A 6,000-nucleotide genomic window follows, 5' to 3' on the forward strand; every position below is an offset into this window, starting at 1 on the left:
GCTAAGTCCAGACTCAGATTTAAAAAATCCCATTGATTTTGAAATTATATAAGAGGTTTTTATAATATATTTATAATTCTCCCTCTCTTACTAAGCAAATATAATCTTTCCTTAGTTTGAAATGATGCGTCATTGATTATTCTTAGCACAATGCTCTAGGCAGCTGCTACTAACTGATTACAGCTATAGATAAGCTAAAAACCCATTTATTATTCTGGAATTATACTGAGTTTTAGAAATGTCCAGATCAGGGATGCCTGGGTGGCTCAGTGGGTTAAAGCCTCTGCCTTCAGCTCAGGTCATGATTCCAGGGTCCTGGGATTGAGCCCTGCATTGGGCTCTCTGCTCAGCGGGGAGCCGGTTTCCCCCATCTCTCTGCCTGCCTCTCTGCCTACTTGTGATCTCTCTGTCAAATAAATAAATAAAAATCTTAAAAAAAAAAGAAACGTCCAGGTGATGCACAGAGCTTTAATGTAGTAAAAATAAAATAGCTACTGATCATTCTCTATTACACCTGCATTATTTCATAATTCTGACACGATTCCTATGGCAGTAAGTGTATCATTTTTCTCATTTTACAGATGAGAGGACAGATTTGAAGGGATTAGGTAACTTGATTAAAGTCATTCAATATTTAGATTAGCTCTGTCTGACTTCCTGACTTCATAATTCAGACTCTTAACCATTATTTGTTATCAGTTTTTTTCATTTAAGTTTTAGTGGTATATCAAGAATACTGTATAATACCTTCTACTGTGCTGATTACACTTTTATGCAGAGCTGGCTTGACTCTGGAAGTGGGGTAGAGGACTTGTTGCTCTTTTTGTGAAGGAAAGAGATGAGCCAGAAAGCACATGATGGTAATAATTCCTTATAGCACAGCATTAGGAATTTGGAACATCTTAATTGATTTTGAAATTATGCAAGAAGTTGTCTTAGTGTCTTAAAAAATACCCCCTTGGAAATTAAACAAGTGTATATCCTTGGTTGAAATGATGCTTCATTGGTTATGAAAAGGAGCTTTGTCAGAATTAAACACGACCCTTTAACTTGGGTCGAGACATGAAACCAAAAACTTAAATAGTGCCCTAAAGTTCTATTAGAGAACTGACAGTGTATGCAGTTCTGGAAAATATTAATTCATAAAGAATAATAGATGTTAATACTCTGCTTAGCATTTCAATGTCACAATTAAAAATTCTACAGGATAGTTAATTGAATATTTTATGCTTCTGGAAAGGGCCTTGATCCTCAGAATTGCATACTAATTCTCAAATTTCTTTTACATAATGCAGAATCCCTTTAAGGAATTAAAAATTCATTTATATTTCAGATAAGAACATAATATATTTTTACCAACTTTTTAATGAAAGAAATGTCTAGAATTAATATGTTAAGTATTTTTAGTATATGTGCTGCTGAAGCGAGCACAAGAATTAATATGTTAACTACAAATTTTGTGTTTCCAAGTCAGAGTTTTGAAGCTTAAGCTATTCATGCAAATTATCATAATTCTCCCATGTAATGGAGCTCCCTTTATAAGAGCAATAATTATTATTTTTCTAAATGTAATGTCATTGAGTTGCCAGATGAGGATGCAAAACATTACATGCCCCAATTTTCACTTATTAATAATCTTATTTGGATGGTGAGTGCTGTGAAGTGTGTAAACCTGGCGATTCACAGACCTGTACCCCTGGGGCTAATAATACATTATATTGTTTATAAAAAAATAAAAAAATAATTTTAAAAACTTATTTGGCCTTTTCCCTTTTTTACTTTGTAAGTTTTGAGCTTTTTAGCCTATTCTTTATTTTTCTCTTGATGCTAATTAATGAAATTCTGGTACTAACAATAAAACTGTAGGGCCGTCTAACTGCTGATGAAAATCTCAGCAAGATAAGAAGGATAAAATATTCCCTCTTCCTTTATATCTGCAGAAACACACACACAATTTTATTTTTTGTCATAAAACCATCCTTGCAAATTTTATTTCTGGCAAAAGAGTCTTGTAAGATACTTGGATTTCAAACGTTGTTATGCTCGGGGAAAGTAACCTATAACCTCTAAAAAGTCTACAAGTCTGTTGCTCATCTTAAATGATAATTTGTTGTTTTGAAAATAATACTTAAAGCAACATTTCTGTTTTTTTGAAAGGTAAAAGTATCCCAGAGTTGAAAAGCTTGAAAAGGTTACGTTGGAAGGGAATTACTGGTACTTCCCTTATTTCTTATATGCTGAGAGGCAAAGAGCTGAAACCTGTTGGTTTCTGTATTTCAACACAGTTTTTGAATGGCTAATCTATTTGATTGGAGCTGTTTGTTAAATTTATTATTGTGTCTTACTGAAAGGGAGAAGTTGAAAGGCTCTTATGAAATTATTGTAATGAATGCCACACCTTGCCAGATTTTCCTTATTGGAAGAAGTGGGACTGCTACTTAGTAAAACATCAGCTCATCTCAGTTCAGGTGGGAAGACAAATGGCTGTGGTGATGAGTCAGTCAGGTGCAAGTTAGGGCTCAGGCTCCCTGTGCAGACAGGGCTCTGGGTTATTGCTTCATTGCTGACCAAGTAAGCTTTGCATGTACCACAGCTTTGAGAAGAGCTAAGCAATTACAGGAGTGTTCTTTGGAATTAGGGCTTCCTCTCTTCTCTTCTTAATTTAAGATGAATTTATATTAATATGACCTTGACCTTAGAGAAGTAGGGAAACTTATAAGGAATTCTGAATTTTCCCATCTTCTAATGAAATGTTTTCTCTCATTCTGATGTGTAGTTTCTTTCTCTACCTTTCCCCTAAGCCACTGGGAAAGCAGAATATAAAGCATGAAAATCAGCCTCTCTTTAAAGCACTGAGGGCCTTCCCTAAGGGAGAGATTGATAACCAATTCCCTTTTCCTTCTATTGTTTCTCATTTTCTCTCTGAAAATAACCAGGAAAGAAAATGAGTAGCTGGGTTTGTTTTCTGTTTTTGTTTTTTGAGACTTTTAGTTAATAAGGTGTGGATAGGTTAGAATCTTACTTTACCTAAGCCTGATGAGAGCAACTTTCTAAGTTGAGCCTTCTAAATCAGAGAAGCTTGTATACACATCATTAAAGCATGTGTTGTTCTAGAAATGGTAAGCAGTTTTCAGTGTAAGTCTCAGTCTCAGTTCACTTATGTTAAACTGTGTTATTGAATGATAGATTGAGGTCAGAAAGAAAGAGTGATATCTTAGGCCATTAGGTTATACCTTTTCACACCGAGTTATGTTGTCAGCTTTTATTTTCTTGTGAGGAATATTATCTATAAGAACCAGACGCTATAGTTGTTGAAGTCCTTGTTGCATCTGTAATGCATTTACTGAATCCCTTAGAGTAATCAGTACTGGGATAAATCAAGACAGTTATGTGGTGTTTTCAGCCATTTTAACATGAAATATTGATGGACATATAGTCTGCTCTATTTGCAGTATCACATTTGGTTGTGAATATGAAACTTCAAAATGACCTATTCCGGTTATGAAAAAGCCAAAATGCAACCCAAAATATGAAATTTCAACTTTATGCATTGCTACAAATACTCACTTTACAAAAAGGTTCACCATAGTTAACTTTAAGTACTGTGTCCTTAATTAATTGTAAATGATTAAAATAAAAGATTTGTTTTGACTGCACAATAAAAACTTTTCAAACAACAGCAGTTCTTTCATCTGTTAAGGACTAAATAGTATTATAGGATGAATAATCAGAAATATGATAAAAATATTATAAGAAAGCAATATGGTAAGGGAGAAATGATGAAGCCTTGGTTAATTACAGTGACAAGAAAAATTTACTCTGATGTCTCTGATATTTTTCCTTTTGGATCCTGGTTATTTTGAGTTTGGATTTGGGTTAGGTTGTATGTGTATGTGTAATCTCATTTTGTCATACTTGGGAAATTTTTCTATTACTAACTTTATTATATATATAGTATATATATTGTGTGTATACATATGTAGTATATATATATATATATATATATATATATAGATAGATAGTACATCTTTCTAGCTGTAAAAAAACAAAAAACAACAACAAAAACAAACAAAGAAACCCCAGGAAAAAACCTTCTGCCAAAAATAGGGTAACTGTGGGATGCCTGGGTGGCTCAGTGGGTTAAAGCCTCTGCCTTTGGCTCAGGTCATGATCCCAGGGTCCTGGGATCAAGCCCTGCATCGGGCTCTCTGCTCAGCGGGGAGGCTGCTTCCCCCTCTCTCTCTCCCTGACTGTCCCTCTGCTTACTTGTGATCTCTGTCAAATAAATAAATAAAATCTTTAAAAAAATAGGATAACTGAACCCTTTGTTGATATTAGCTATTGAATCAGGGCAAGAGGTGATTCAGAGTTGTTCTTTCTGCAATATTATGTGAATATGAGTGGTCCTAATTAGGAACTTTTAGTTCTGAGTCATATTTATAGCCTATTACTTTAGGGAAGAAAGCAAGAGAGGGAGAAAAGGAGAGCATTAAGAAAATATATAAAATACCAATGATTGTTCATTTGGCTGAGCCCTAGACTGCAAGAAGGGTCTCTGAAGCTCTACCACTATTACTATTTTTGTGGTAGGTAGGCAGGTACAGTCTTGTACATTAGAGATGTTCAATAGATTCTTTTCAAATAAAATGCTATGTCTATCAAAGTGATTTCTTCCTTTTAATAATGTAATATTTTTTCTTGCTTAAGTTTTTATTTAAAATACAGTTAGTTAATATATAGTATAATATTGGTTTCAGATGTACAATATAGTGATTCAACACTTCCATACTTTCCCTGCTGAATAGCTTAACATCTTTTCCGTCACTCTCTTGGACATAGGAGACTGGAAAAGATTGAATTGCCGGAGAAGCTGTTTCTTTTCACATCTACTTTGACTTTGCTAGCAAACATACCCATGTAAGTGTGGGAAACATCCTGGGATGACCTGAACTTGGGTTCTTGGGTATCCTGTATTTACATTTTATAAATAGAATAAAATGACAGAATTTCCTGATTTTGACTCTAAATTTTGAGTATTATATGTTAGGTTCAGATACAGAAAGTAGGTTTGCTATGAGAAAATAGGAACGAGTATATTTGCTTTGTTCTAGACAGTTATCACTGCTGCTTTGGATGAATATGGAAAATGGGACGCCTGGGTGGCTCAGTTGGTTAAGCGGCTGCCTTCGGCTCAGGTCATGATCCCAGCGTTCTGGGATCGAGTCCCACATCGGGCTCCTTGCTCGGCAGGGAGCCTGCTTCTCCCTCTGCCTCTAGCCTGCCACTCTATCTGCCTGTGCTTGCGCTCTGTATCTCTCTCTCTAACAAATAAATAAAATCTTTAAAAAAAAAAAAAAAAAAAAAAGAAAATGATAATTAGTAGTAGAGACTTACGACCAGAGTAGATAGAAGATTGTGTTAGGATTGAGATGATATACCACCCTACATCTTAAAAATTTTTTTTTCGAAAAGATTTTAACTTATCCCTTTTGAACAAGCCCCAAACATCTTGAGTCAGTAGAGAAGCAGTGTGATAGATGGAAGGATCAGATGTTGGACTCTGAATCTTGGCTTTGTTTTTACCTTTCAGAGCCTCCATTCTTTATTTGAAAAATGAAGATGAATAATATTCTCTACAGCATCAAATGTAGTTTGGATTAAATGTTATAATGTATATGTAAGTGCTTTTGTAAAATTGCTAAGAACTATGAAAATGGTATTTAATAGTACTCCCACCCAGCCTCTCTTCCCTCATGCATTTCTTTCTCCTATTTATGTCAGTTCTAGGTAGTGTAATGACCATATTTGGGGATAAAGAGGTGAGACTAAAGTGAAATTGATTTATTCTGCTCTGTGGGAAGTTCTGTATGCTTCCTTTAGCTTTCCATTTCTTTTAGATTTAGAGTTTGCAGATGAAAAATGTGTAGATGAGAAAATGATTTTCTCATGAAAATGTTATTTGAACAACTTTATATACACAGTCTGGAAATGTAGCACATA

General features: G+C 34.6%; 1 long non-coding RNA gene across 1 annotated transcript in view; it reads left to right on the forward strand.

Annotated features, from left to right (window-relative positions):
* The window catches only part of LOC116591340, a 38,179-nt gene extending 32,504 nt beyond the window's left edge, over positions 1-5,675 (forward strand). Inside the window, exons 3-4 of the long non-coding RNA XR_004285965.1 lie at positions 4,840-4,917; positions 5,591-5,675. This is a non-coding gene — a long non-coding RNA (uncharacterized LOC116591340). The remainder of the gene's footprint in view (positions 1-4,839; positions 4,918-5,590) is intronic.
* The last annotated feature ends 325 nt before the right edge of the window (positions 5,676-6,000 follow it).

This window comes from Mustela erminea, chromosome 5 (assembly GCF_009829155.1).
Source record: "Mustela erminea isolate mMusErm1 chromosome 5, mMusErm1.Pri, whole genome shotgun sequence".
NCBI lineage: Eukaryota > Metazoa > Chordata > Mammalia > Carnivora > Mustelidae > Mustela > Mustela erminea.